Raw genomic sequence first — 15,381 nt, forward strand, 5'->3', positions numbered from 1 at the left:
AGCTACTCACCATCGACCCTCTCCTTTCATTAACACAGCTAATTGAAAGTAGCAATTATAAAATCTGTTTAAGGGAACATACCTCTACAATGTTCCTGCTGATAATCAAAATGATCCACATTTTGGTGGTGTGTTTTCAGACTGACTGCGCGATCTGGAGCTTTGCTGTCTCCAAGAGGGTTCCGTGAGGCTTCGACCGAAGCACGCAGCATTAACGTTACGGAGCCTGATCGACTTAGTTTCTCACCGATCTTGCCAATTAAAACACCAAGAAAGATTGAAATCATTGAGGTGAGTGCAGAGTGTAAGCAGGTATTCAGCGCCGTTTACCAGCCCCTTGTTCGCTGCTGACGGAGGAAGGTGTTTGCTTGTGATGGTCTTTCTTTCCCTCTCGCTCACTGTTCATGAAGGAAAATACTTACATTCCAATGATCTCTTTTCCCCTCGATGTTGTCAGAAGATGGTGCCTGAGCATGTTATGATGTGTTTCTGGTTTCTGGTCCCTCCTTTTTTTGTTGCTATTTTAGTCAATTTTAAATCAGGGCGGCCTGCAGATAATGAACACTGAGTGGATTGAATCTACCAGGACACTTTTGATTTTGTGTTTTATATTCTGTGTTTTCCGCTCAATTTTGTATTTGTTGTCATTTGCACAATTTGTTTTCTATTTGCTCATGGAGTTGGGGGGAGGTGGTGTTTGACGTTCTTCTTTGAATGGATTCCATAGTTTTTCTCTGTTTCTTAGCTGTCTGTGGGGAAAACAAATCTCAGGGTTGTATTCTGCTTACTTACCTTGATAATAAACGCACCTTGAATCTTTGAACTTTGCAAACTGCACAGCGTGACCCATGGCTTGATCAAGGTTACCACAGCCACACTGTGAGGAACTACGACACCGCATGTTGATCTCCGTCGATGTCTGGTCTGGTTTGATTTAGAACTTGCCCTACCTCTCTCACAAGACTGAGACCTGAAGGTATCACCACTAGGTTGGAGATTAAATATTACATTCCATGTGTTCATCCTTTCCTTTGCTCTGTTGAGCCTAGGAAATGTTTGTTTCCAGGACACCAAGAAATGAGCTCCCTGTTTTTATGGAGCCACCAACTAAACATGCTGAACCATCATGGTTGTTGGATTTGTGTATAAATATATTTATAACTGCATGATGGATCACAGCCACTGCATCCTAACACCGTGGCATTCAAAATTCCATTTTAAAATAGATTGGATGGTTCAATTTAATATCAGAGAATGTATACAGTGTACAACCTGAAATTCTTACTCTTCACAGACATCCACAAAAGAAAAACCCCAAAGAATGAATGGTAGAAACATCAGAACTCTGAAGCCCCCCATTGCACAAATAGCAGCAGCATTGACCCTTCCCATCCCCCCTCAAGCAAGCAGAAGCCCCAACAACACCCCCACACCCCCCATCATTCAAGCAACAGCAAAAGCCCCCAAAGAGAGCTTGATCTGGAGTCCATCAGAAGCTACAGTGCATAACCCTGCACCTCAGTATCTCAGACAGGCTCTTTCCCTTCTTCAAGAGAGGGAGAGGTCTCTCCTGCAACGATGGCAGAGACCAGCAGCTCGCTGTTCTGACGTTACAATCTTCTGCGTCGCTTCTCCAAGTACCCCCTGTCTCAGGGACTGACCGGCTCTCACTCTCCGTCGAGAGAGAGAGAGAAAGGGAGGGGGTGGGGGATGGCTTGAGCACCGGGCTCTTCTGACAATAGCACGGACCGCCTGCTGCCTGGATGTTTCAGTCTGCCATGACACTTCAGTCAGCAAAATCAATGAGGAACCGGGCCACTTCCCAAAGGCGCATGTCTTCCAGGTCTTTCCTGGACATGATGGTGACAGGCCACACAGCTGGTCCATGGATGTGAAATATTCCTTTAGAATTTAATTAAATTTAAATTTAGTATAAACTAAATTCCATTTGACTTACTTCACTTTTTATTCCACTCTTTCACTCTGAATTCCATCTTTCTTTCTGTCATTTATTTTCCTTTCTCTACATGATTTCATATTGAAGTAACTATGCTCACTTATATTTTTCAGTGTGTGGCATCCGTTAGTCTCGCAAGACCATGGATCTGTGCCCTCTCCAGGGCGCAGGCCTGGGCAAGGTCGTATGGAAGACCGGCAGTTGACCATGCAGCGAGTCTCCCCTCTCCACGCCACGGACGTTGTCCAAAGGCCGATACAGCTTGGCACCTATATCGTCGCAGGAATTGCCAGAACGAGGTTGAAGGCATCGTCGGACTGCCTTAGGAATTCCAGCTCCGGATTCGTCCTCAGGGTTTACTCCTGAAGCCTTTCCCATGAGTGGGTATGGCCGCAAGGCAGCGGAGGTTTGAAATCAGAGTTTTCCCTCTCTCAGGTGGACTGCCGTCACAGGCTGATGAGCTCCATCTACCCGAAGTGGTTCTATTTTTCAGTAGTGTTAAAGGAATTAGGTTAGTAGGTTAATACATCACCTTAATGTATTGAACAGTCAAACCATTTCCTCCCTTATAGAGTTCTAAAACCGATCTGGAAGTAAGTCTACTTACTCCTCAACATTAGGCTGACTCTATGATCAAGTGCACATGTAACAATCACATTGTAGTTCCCTCACTACTGGACCATTACCTCGAAGGTAAACTTCTTCATGTGGTTGTGTTTCCCTAGTGGACCAGTCATTGCGCTTAACTCATCCTTCATTGTTTCACAGAAAACCAGCACAGAAGCAGGCCCTTCGGCCCATCCAGTTTGTGCTGAACCATTTAAACCGCCATCGTCCAGAGCCCACCATACCCCTACCATCCGTGTGCCTAGCTAAACTTCTCTTAAACATTAAAATCGAAATATCTACCATTTTGCTGGCAGCTCATTCCACCCGCTGATCGAAGAAGTTTACTCTCATGTTCCCCTTAAACATTTCACCTTTCACCTTTAACCCATGCCCTCTGGCTGTAGTCACATCCAACCTCAGTGGAAAAAGCTTATTAGCATTTACCCTATCTGTACACCTTATAATTTTGTATACTTCTATCAAATCTTCCCTCTACCTTCTATGTTCTAGGGAATAAAGTTCTAATCTATTCTCTTTTCTTCTAACTCAGGATCTCCGGTCTCGGCAGCATTCCAGTAAATTTTCTCTCTGACTACTTGAATCTTGCCTTTTGGTAGGTGACCAAAACTGCACACAATATTTCAAATTAGGCCTCACCAATGTTATATACAACTTCAACATCCCATCTCCTGTAATCAATACTTGATCTATGAAGGTCAATTTCAGACTCCTGAGGTTACAAACGATTTACTTCACTTATGGCATAATAATACTGACATGAGCCTTTTTAGAGGCTGAACTACAATATAGAGCATAGATCAGTATAGCACAGGACTGGTCCTTCAGCCCATGGTGTTAATTAACTGCCTAACTAAACCGAACTCTTCCATCTACAAAATGTCCATATCCTTCCATTCTCTGCACATTCATCGAAGAACCTCATAAACACCTCTGACATATTTGTTTCCACTGCCGCCAAGAGGCTTGGACTAGATAAGAGGTCCAATCCGACAAAAGTAAAAAAGTGTTCGGCTTCATTTGAAGCAATCTGGATTTTAAACAGTATCCCACTACAGATAAAGACAGAACCTCAACACTAGTGCTTTCTTCATCGGAATCCCATCTGATTCACCTTACCTGATAAATATTTCTAGTACACAATGTCCCCAGGTATCTAACTGGTTCTATTTTTGCACACATCCATAAGTCAGAAAATGGACAGAAATGACATTATAATGATGCATTCATTAAAATACTCCACAGTATTGTAATGAATGGCATCAAGGCACATACATAAGACTGATAACAATAATTGGAGAGAGGAAATCAGCTCTGCTATTTGTAGGAATGAATGTATACACCTACTTCAGATATTTGAATCTTATAATATTATGGCAACTAATCTATATGTAGGAGGTTCTGTAAATCAGGTGTTCATTCTCAAGTTTAATTGTTATTCAACCATACAGATGTAAACAGCGAAATGAAACTGCGTTTCGCTGGAGCCAAAGTACAGAACTCACACAGCACATACAGTTAATAGTAGCACAAAGAGATAATATTAGCACATCCCTGAGTGGCATGGCCTGAAAACTGGTGCATGGGAGGTTGTCCCGGAGCCAGATTTCTACAAGAGCAAGTACGCAGCAGTTTCTCATCTCACGCTGGCTCGGCCACAAGTGAACGCAATCTGGCTTGTCTTCTGCGGAATGAACACTGGAGCGCAGTGCCGATGGGAGGAGTGGCCTGCAGGGCCAGCCCCTCAGCCCGGCATGGACTCCCGAGCACTGTACCTCTGCCGTCTCCCACATTGCCTCCGCAATCTCCTCCTTGATGACCGTAACAGCCGACACTGTAACATGAGGGTCCTGGCCACTCAGCCCCTCCACTTTCAGCCTTGCCAATGAGCCAATGGACTGGACTTGCACTATTTTACATGAAGCCTCCTTTTACAGGGCATCTCTGGAAACGCAGCTCGGTATCCCACAGCTAACAGCCACCGGATCTGCGGCAGGAAATCCACCTTCCTCAGGCTTCTTACATCTAGGGTGTGTATGACTTTGGTCCCACCAAATCCATGAGGTTGGGATGAGTCGCCCACCCAAACCCCAGTTTGTGTGAGTGCTGTGTGATATACTGCCCCCTGCAGAAATAACAGATCGTACACTGCATACGTTTAATAAGAAGTATATTTAAGAGTGTTAACTTAAGCAAACAGTTATTAAAGGAAAGAAAGAGAAAGCAAAAAGGGACCATTATACTTAAGTAGTCACATATGGATGGTAGAGCTCAAATCTTGAACTTGTCTGTAACTCATGCACTGGATCCTCAGCCTTCCAAAGGTCGCTCAAATCCATCTTGAACAAACGGGCTGTCATACAGGAGTGTTGCTCCTTCCTCCTTGAAGCCATTCATCTCCACAAAGCACCTCGTGCAACAAAGATGGCATGCTCCACCATCTTCCCTCTTGTCTTCTCCCAGCTCCTGCCAACCAAGACGTTTCCACCCAGCTTTCTCTAGAACCTTCTCTAATCCCACCATCCTGATTGGCTGACACTACATTCCAAAGCCTCTTATCTCATCTCAAACCCAAACAAGCAGAAAGCAGAACAGACTGCTTACAGGACTGTTAAAACAAAATACCTACAGCATAGCAATAAAAATCTTAACCAGGGCATTACACAAATCACCAGGGTCTTGCAACCAAATGAAAAATGTTTAAGATACGCAATTGCACCTTCTAGTGAACCCAGAGTGAGGCACCAGAGAGCATCACACACCAATTTTTAGAGTAACTGAATTGGTTAATTGTTGTTTAACGAGAGTCGTTAATTGTTTAGAGCTCCTCCTGTTTTACTCGAGCGACTCACTCTTTTCGTCACTCGAGAGATACTCAAGGAACTCTAAACAAGTCTCCTGCTGATTTCCGTTTAGGCTTGTTAAGTTTATTTTGATAGGCTCAGCAATTCTGTGTTACCTGTATTATTTCAGTGGCTATCTGATTAGTGCTAATCACGGGGTCATAGTGTTGAGAAGGTTACGTCTCGTGGTGTTGCTCGGTCGAGTCACTGATGTTCTGTTGGAATTTTTATGAATAAGCCATAGTCGCTGTCTCTTCATGGGAGTCTGACTTCCCTCTGTACTTGTGGTCCAGTATTCCCAGCAAGCATCATAACAGAAGCACTAACTGTTTCTCTATCCACAGCGGTCACCTGACATGCTGAATACTTCTGGTAAAAAAATTGAAGTTTTCATGTCCGAAATAAAAACTAAGATCAGAGATGGTCAGCGGCTCGTTCGGCACACTCAGACCTGGGTCGGCGGCTTTCGGCCCCAGGTCGGCAGTGTCAGGACCCGGGTTGCCAGTCACTCTTTACGGAAAGTCAGCAGCCGGTTCGATGCGTTCAGTCCCAGGTCGGCAGCTTTCGGCCCCGGGTCAGCAGTGTTAGGACTCGGGTTGGTGGTCACTCTTTAAGGAAGGTCTGAATTTGTGCGGCTGTTCTCTCGTACGCAGACAAAAAGATATTTACTATAATTCTGAGATGCTTGAGATTATTGGAATGTATTATTGGTTTCCTTCAGTTTTTCAGTGTTTTCTTTCTTGTGGATGATTGCAGCTGGGTGATCTGTTAATTTTTGTGTGTAAGGGGATTTGGTGCTACTGTTGCTGTTCTCTTCGGTGAGTGAGGGGTCAGGGATTGTTATGTGTAGGGGACTGGTGATTGTTATTGTGGCTGTTTTTTGCTGTGGGGGAGGGAGATTTTGCGGCCTGTAAGTTTTGCTTCTTTCCTTTGTAATATGGGGGGAGGGGTAGTTGACGTCTTTTCTTCCATCAACACCCATGGTCTCTCTGTATCTCATGGCTACCTGGAGAAGACGAATATCGGAGTTGCATTGTACAATATACTTGGACGATGAACTGAACCTTCGAATCTTTGAGTAATTGTTGGACAGGTAGTGTCTGTGGAAAAAGGAACAAAGTTAATGATTCAGGTTGAAGGCCTTAATGACAAGAGCAGTCAAAATCCTTCACCTATTGAAATTCCAGGCCTTTGCTCGTGTTTGGATCAAAATTGTAATGAGATCTGAGCAAATTCCCCACTGAGGCGTCTTGGTGAGTTTTTCCCAGTTGGTAGCATGTTGACGACACCTGGTTGGATGGAAATGTGCTGGATTAGATCAGCCCTGTCTTTTGTGGACGGGACATACCTAAAGCGCAGGAAAGCGTAGTATAGGCCAACCTGGCCTTTGATATCCACACCGATCATGATGCCATATGAAATCAATCCCATTAACCCACACATGGTCGATAGTCCATCACATCCCTACATGCTTGAATGCTTCTTAGATATTGCTTTCCATAAGATATAGGAGCAGAATTAGGCCATTTGGCCCATTAGGAACAGAATTAAGATATTTGGCCTATTGAGTCTGCTCTGCCATTTCATCATGGTTGATCCAATTTTCCTCAGCCCCAGTCTCCTGCCTTCTCCCCGTATCCCTTCATGCCCTGACCAAAGAATCTTTCACCCCTACCTTAAATATACCCACTGTCTTGGCCTTCATAGCCTCTTGTGGCAACGAGTTCCACAGATTCACCACTGTCTGGCTATAGAATTCCGTCCCCTCCTCCATTCTAAAAGGGTGTCCCTCTATTCTAATACTGCGTGCTCTGGCCTTAGATTCCCCCCATCGTAGGAAGCATCCTCTCCACATCCACTCTATCGAGGCCATTCAACATTTAATAGGTTTCAATGAGGCCACCTCTTATGCTCCTACCACAGCCCCTGGCAGTGGGTTCTAGGCACTGACCACTCTCTCTGTGTGAAAATAAAGCTTCCTCACGCATTTCCTTTAAACTTCCCCCCTCTCAGAAGTTGTGTCGCATTTGTTTCTGAGCTTCTTATGAATGCTGCTTGCATGATGCAACGTGCCTGTAATGCTGCTGCAAGTTTGTCACTGCACCTGTGCATGCATGCACTTGTGCAAATGACAATAAACTCGACTCTTTCAACCTCTCACTGCTACAGGCAGAATTTCCCATGCTTCAAAAAGGCAACAATTATAACTGTGCCTAAGAGGAATAATGTGAGCTGCCTTAATGACTACTGCCTGGTAGCTCTCACATTGACAGTGATGAAGTGTTTTGAGAGGTCAGACACTGGGTGATGCCCTCTAGTATGATACTGGGGAAAGACTCCGAAACTTTCCCCAGTATCATTCCGAGTCAGCATGGATTTCCAAAGGGGAAATCATGCTTGACTAATCTTCTAGAATTTTTTGAGGATGTAGCTATGAAAATGGACAAGGGAGAGCCAGTGGATGTAGTGTACCTGGACTTTCAGAAAGCCTTTGATAAGGTCCCACATAGGAGATTAGTGGGCAAAATTAGAGCACATGGTATTGGGGGTAGGGTACTGACATGGATAGAAAATTGGTTGGCAGACAGAAAACAGAGTCGGGATTAACAGGTCCTTTTCAGAATAGCAGGCAGTGACTACTTGGGTATCGCAAAGCTTGGTGCTGGGACCACAGCTATTTATGATATACGTTAATGATATAGATGAAGGGATTAAAAGTGACATTAACAAATTTGCAGATGACACAAAGCTGGATGGCAGTGTGAAATATGAGGAGCTTGTTAGGAGAATGCAGGGTGACTTGGACAGGTTGGGTGAGTGGGCAGATGCATGGCAGATGCAGTTTAATGTAGATAAATGTGAGGTTATCCACTTTGGTGGCAAGAACAGGAAGGCAGATTACTATCTGAATGGTGTCAAGTTAGGAAAAGGCGAAGTACAACAAAATCTAGGTGTTCTTGTTCATCAGTCACTGAAAGTACACATGGAGGTACAGCATGCAGTGAGAAAAGCTAATGGCATGTTGGCCTTCATAACAAGGGGAGTTGAGTACAGGAGCAAAGAGGTCCTTCTGCAGTTGTACAGGGCCCTGGTGAGACCACACCTGGAGTATTGTGTTCAGTTTTTGTCTCCAAATTTGAGGAAAGATATTCTTGCGATTGAGGGAGTGCAGCATAGGTTCATGAGGTTAATTCCCGGGATGACTGGACTGTCATATGTTGAAAGATTGGAGCAACTGGGCTTCTATACACTGGAATTTAGAAGGATGAGAGAGGATCTGATTGAAATATATAAGATTATTAAGGGATTGGACACACTGGAGGCAGGAAACATGTTCCTGATATTGGGAGAGTTGAGAACCAGAGGCCACAGTTTAAGAATAAGGGGTAGGCCATTTAGAACAGAGTTGAGGAAAACTTTTTCACCCACAGAGTTGTGGATCTGTGGAATGCTCTGCCTCAGAAGGCAGTGGAGGCCAATTCTCTGGATGCTTTCAAGAAAGAGTTTGATAGAGCTCTTATAGATAGCAGAGTCAAGGGATATGGGGAGAAAGCAGGAACGGGGTACTGATTGTGGATGATTGACCATGATCACAGTGAATGGCAGTGCTGGCTTGAAGGGCTGAATGGCCTACTCCTGCACCTATTGTTCATTGTCTATTCACTCAGATTACCTATTCTATCCACGACTCTCATAAACTTGCAGTCCTCTAGTAGGTCTCTCCTTAGCCTTTAATGCTCTGGAGAGAACAAGTGAAGTTTGTCTAACCTCTCCCCAGTGCTGTAGGATTTCACAGGCCAGGCAGCCTCTGTGGAGGGGAATGGGCGGTCAACAGGGTGAGACCCTTGTCGTGATCTGAGAGGTAGAGGGGAAATAGTTGAAAGAGATGGTAAGAAGGAGTGGGGCAAAGGCTGGCATGTGGTAGGTGGATCCTGGTTAGGAGAGTTAACAGGTAGATGGAGGACAGAAGAGTAGAAACAGAGGCAGAGGCTGGAAAGTGATAACTGGAGGTGACAAAGGGCTGCGGATGATGGAAACGGTTAAGAAAGAAAGGTGGCTCATGGAAACAAGGAGGGAGGTAGGGTTGATAGGAATAGTATGGTGGGAGGATTGTGTGGGTGATGGGCAGACAGAGTGGGTAAAAGAGGTTAAAAAGAAATTAGAAACAGGGAGTTGGGGGACCGGGGAGGTGGGTGCGGGAGGAACCAGATAAATCAGGAGGAGAAAGAAATTGGACAGAGGGGAGCAGATGAATTGAAAATGGAGAATTCAGAGTTTATGTTATTGGGTTGTAGACTCCTCAGCTGGAATATGTGGTCCAGGTCCTCTAGATTGTGTTTAGCCTTCCTCGGGCAGAGAAGGCCATTGACAGGAGTAGGGAGCGGAATCTGTTCAATTACATCAATAGATTAATTAATGCATAGGTTCCTGAGGAATGGAAACAGGCCCTTCAGCCCATTGAGTCTGTGCCATCCATTAAGCACCAATTTACACCAACATATACTAATCCAATTTTTTTCTTCCCACGTTCTCCTCTATTACCTTACCACCCTGGATTCTACCACCCTCACACACTTTATGGACAATTAACCAAAGAAGGCAGAACACCTAGTGGAAGCACAAGGAGAAATATCAACTTCACCCAGTTCACACCAGAGGTTAGGATCGAACCCCAGTCACTAAAGTTAATAGGCAATGGTGGTTCTACCAGATGCGCCACCAGCTCCAGAGATTCAACCCTATGTTATTTCACCAAATAAAGCAGATAGCAATGTCTTTGTGAGTTGGATGTTGAATGCAGGTTATTCGCAGGAGCTCCTGAATAGTCCCGTTGGATCTTCATATCCACCTTGGAGGGGCAACGGAATTTAACACTCAATCTTGCAGATTGTGCCTCTGATGCCACGCACTCCAGTGAATTGGTGCTCTAGTCCCTGGAGTGGGAGTTGAACTCACGACCTCCATACCTGGGAGGCATGAGCACTAACCACTGAGCCACAGCTGACACTGTTAATTTAGGAAAAGTATGCAACCCAGAGCAAACACGGTAAATGATCTGTGGCTGAATAAAAAGACGCAGAGAGAGCAAATTGTCTAAAAAAGAAAACTGTTAGATGCAGTTGATAAAATTTCCATTTCAAACCCAGAGCTATCAGGAGAGCCAGCAGTTACATATTTATGAACTTCGAGTCTGCAGTCAGGGCTCGAAGTAGCTCATTTCTTCCCTCCCTTTCTCTCAGCCCCTGGCAACATGCTGTGATTGTAATTTAAGAAAGCAGGTTTAATAATTGGGAATATTACACTTCCACCATAATTCCATCTTGGGGCGAAAGGAATAATAATGCAAGTAGTCTAGGCAGAATGGTTGCAATCATCCTGCGAGCTGCAAATTAATGTCAGCAAATTAAAGAACGCCACAAATGGGAAACAATTCGAAGGTGAGAAATCATATTAGAGTCAAAGAAGGTAGCCAGACTGACTGTGAGGATGAGCTGGTTGTACTGTAGTTGTGTTGCTGAGTGGAACATGTCTGACCAGCTTAGTTCAGCCAGCACAAAGGTCTGAAGGGAAGCACCACTGTCCAGGGTCCTGCCATCACTGGACACTGAAGAGGCAGGGCTGTGTGTAACATTTTGCTGAAGCAGTGATTAAGGTGATGTGTTGATACAATATCAGAATGCATTGAATTTCTTGGTACACTGAATGTAGATAATGATATGTCCCAATTGTACTTTCTGCATTTATTATCGTCAAAATATATCCTTGGGAAGAAAAGTGTTATTGTGGTGGTTATGGTAAGTTTCTCTGCTTTAGACCACACAATCTACAGAGTTATGACTCAGCCTGGTCCACATGCAAACCAGTCTCCCCTCTATTGACTCCATCTACCACACTCACTGCCTCAGGAAAGCATAATTAAGGGTGTCTTCCAATGAAGTCATTCTCTCTTCTCCCCTCTCCTGTCAGGCAGAAGACACAAATGCTTGAGATCATGTACAGCAAGACTCAAGGATGTCCTGTTCTTCGCACTCTTGAACAGACTTCCCATATGCCAAGGATGACAAGTGGTGGATTCGGCCCAGTCCATCACAAGCAAAGCCCTCCACACCATTGAGCACACCCACAAGGAGCACTGCCACAAGAGAGCAGCACCCCTTCTCCTTCTCGCTCTTCTCTTGCTACTGTCTTTGGGAACGAGATATAGGATCCTTGGTTGTGTCAGGAAGTGTAAAGGAGGCTTACACAGTGGAGGTGATCCAACAGTGAGCAATAACGGCTCAACCCAAAAGCAGAGCAGTGGAGATGATTTAGCCAATGAACAGTAACTTTAATAGTCAACTGCAAAATAAAAAGCCATGACGGACCCCAGACCAGAAGAGAATAGATATTAAACTCACAAATAACACTGTAACTGAAGGCTAGGAGCAACTGGTTGAGTCTGGCTAGTTTTATACATGAATATAATTGTGGATGAGAGCTGGGTTTTAATAGGCTGCAGGTGATCAAGTCAAGTCAAGACACTTTTATTATCATTTCAACCATAACTGCTGGTTCAGTACACATTAAAAACTAAACAACGTTCCTCCAGGACCATGGTACTACATGAAACATCACAAAACTACACAAGGCTACGTGAAACAATACAAAACTACATTAGACTTTAGACCTACATGGGACTACATAAAGTGCACAAAACAGTGCAAGACAGTGCAATAATTAATAAACAAGACAATAGGCACAGTAAAGGGCAAATTACAATATAATAATAAATGATGTAAATGTAAATATAAGTGTAAATGTAAACAATGTTTTAGCCGAAATTGAGAAAGAATTGAACAAAAATTGCAAAGGGAGTGGAGTGGTGTTCAGGGGTGTGTGTGTGTGTGTGTGTGTGTGTGTGTGTGTGTGTGTGTGTTGGTGGGGGGGTGGTTTTGGTGTCAGACTAGGCTCTGGGAATTGAAGAGACTAATGGCTTGGAGGAAGAAACTGTTGCACAGTCTGGTCGTGAGAGCCCAAATGCTTCAGTACCTTTTGCCAGATGGCAGGAAGGAGAAGAGTTTGTATGAGGGGTGCGTGGGGTCCTTCACAATGCTGTTTGCTTTGCGGATGCAGCTTGCACTGTAAATATTTGTAATGTCGGGAAGTGCATGACTGGTGATTCCTGTGGGCTGGGTGAAGACTGGGAGGTGGCTATCTGTGCAGGCCTGCGAAGGTCCTACACCACCAGGTCCAGGCACAACTATGGAGTCCCGTTCAAGGACTCTGCAACACACGGTCAATAGGTTCAACAGGTACAGTTAATGTCAGAGAAATGTATACATCCTGAAATTCTTTTTCTTTGCAAACATCCACGAAAAACAGAGTGCCCCAAAGGATGAATGACAGTTAAATGTTAGAACCCCAACTCCCCCCTCCTACACATAAGCAGTAGTAAAGCAATACCCCCCTTCCCCCACCTGCAAAAAAAGCATCATTGACCCCATTGAGCACTCAAGTGTGCAGCAAAGCATCAATAAAGATACAGACTTGCAGTAGCCCAAAGACTACTGATTTACCTGGTAATTTGATGTACCACAGGTTCTCTCTCTCTCTCTCTCTCTCCCTAATAAAGGAAAAAGAGGTGTCTCCATTTCACAGCGAAAGGGGAGACATAGCAAAACAACTCACTGATTTATGGCGTCTGTCATGTCGCTTTTTCTGAGCTCTATGCCCAAAGAACTCAGGTCTCAGCCAGTAGCAAGATCACTGCTTCCGATCTTCCGTGTTCTCCCATGACACATCAGGCAGCAGCACCAGCCATGAATCAGCTCATCTCCAGAACCACGAAAATCCAGCACCCTAAAGGCATGATGGTTTTCCGGTCCACGTCCTTGGCATATCGAAAAGGCCCTGAGAGAGGATCCCATTCCCGCAAAGAACCAAAGTCAGAGTGTAACTAGATCAGGGTCTTCAAAAGAACCTTGAAAGGAAAGAAAAGAGAAATCAAAGATAGGAACAGAGCTGTTTCAGAACGCAAGCAAAGGAGATACTGTTAGGCACCATCATTCTAAGCTCTGCCCCTTCTCAGTATCATTTATTCACTTTTGTATTTCCACAGATCGTCTTCTTCTACACATCAGCCGTCAGTCTTTGGTCATTTGTAGTTTTTTACTGATACTATTGCATTCCTCTTTTTTACTGTGAATGCCTGCAAGAAAATGAATCTTAAGGTAATATGTGGTGTCATACACATACTTTGATAATAAGTTTATTTTGAAGTTTGAACTTTGAATTCTTGTACAAATCTACCTCATTGTGACCTTTGCACAGTATTTGTCTACCTTCTCTCTAACTCTCTCTCTCTGCACATTCTGTCTAACTACAACACTACCTTCTGTTTTCATTTTATACCTTGCTGTTCTTAATGTCTGAAAGGATATGCAAGGATGGTTTGCAAACACATTTTTGCATGCCAAATGTGTCTGGGGCTCTCCCACTGCCTCCACCCCCCAACCCAACCTTAACTGAACTTTGCAGGAGCACTGTTGAGAGCCTCATGACAAGCTGCATCTCCATCTGGCATGGAAGTAGCTGAGTATGGATGTCCCTACAAAGAACTGTGAGGATGGACAAGAGGATCATAGGGGTCGGCCTAGCATTTATCAAGGGCATTGTGTATACAGGGCCCTTAGTGTTATCAAGGAGCCCACCCATCCATCCAGCATCCTCTTTGACTTTCTACCATCAGGCAGGAGGCTCCGATGCATAAAAACAAGAACGGTCGGGATGAGGAACAGTTTCTTCCCTCAGGCCATTCGGCTTCTGAACTCCCTGTTGCTTCATATTCAAAGTGTCACTGGCTAATCTGTTCTGTACCCTACGATATTTAATTTATCTACTTTACTTTGTTTACTTGTGCATAATTCATTTGTAGATTTTATTCTTACTTTCCTAAGTTATTGTGTGTTATGTATACCACTGTGTTTTACAGCCTGGTCCAGAGAAACATTGTCTTTTTGATGGTATACATGCACATAGTTAAATGACAACAAGCTTGACCTGACTTAACCTGATTTTATACTGTAACGTGATACATGTGACAACAATAACCCAATACCAGCCTTTAGAAGAACAATACACAACTTGCTGGAGGAACTCAGTGGGTCAGGCTGTATCTATTGAGGAAAATAGATGGTCGACATTTTGACTGTCCATTTCCCTCACTGACCCACTGAGTTCTTCCAGCAACTTGGAAGTTGATCCAGATCCGAGCGTCTGCCATCTCTGGTGCCTCTGGGAAAGAACAATGTCAACATTGTTAGTGGATTGATTATGGCCTTTGATCTCTGACTACAGGACAGAGGAGATCATGGCTTCACAGCAGCAAAGATCAAAGTTCCACCCCGATCTCTGCCACTGTCTGTGAAGAATTTGCATGGTTCTCCCTATCATTTCATGGGTCTCCTCTCTGTGCTCTGGTTTCCTCCCACATCTCAAGGACTTGTAGATTGGAGGGGCAACTGGGCATTGTTAATTGCCTCTAATGTGCAGGTAAGTGTTAGATTCTGAGGGGGGAGGGAGTTGAGGGGAGAATAGAAAATTAGATCAGTGTAGGATTGGTAGAAGACTGGCTGGTTGATGTTTGGTGTAAGCTCAATGGGCCAAAGAGCCTTTTTCCATCTCTGTGGTATAGGGTATCGAGAAGCATGAAGCAATCAGCTGGGAAGTTAGGCCAAAGAAGGCTAAATGGTGTTCAATAGATAAGTGTGAGGTTTTGCCTTTCAAGAGATCAGACAAGAGCAGGACTTTCACGTCGAATACTTGAGCCTTTGGAGTATTGCAGAACAGAGTGCAAGTAGCCTCTTCACTCAAAACAGCATCACAGGTAGACAGGAGATGAAGAAGCCATTTGGCACACTGGCGTCATCTGTCAAGGCACTGAGCATAGGAATTGGGACGTAACGTTGTGCAAGA

Source organism: Hypanus sabinus, chromosome 16 (assembly GCF_030144855.1).
Source record: "Hypanus sabinus isolate sHypSab1 chromosome 16, sHypSab1.hap1, whole genome shotgun sequence".
Lineage (NCBI taxonomy): Eukaryota > Metazoa > Chordata > Chondrichthyes > Myliobatiformes > Dasyatidae > Hypanus > Hypanus sabinus.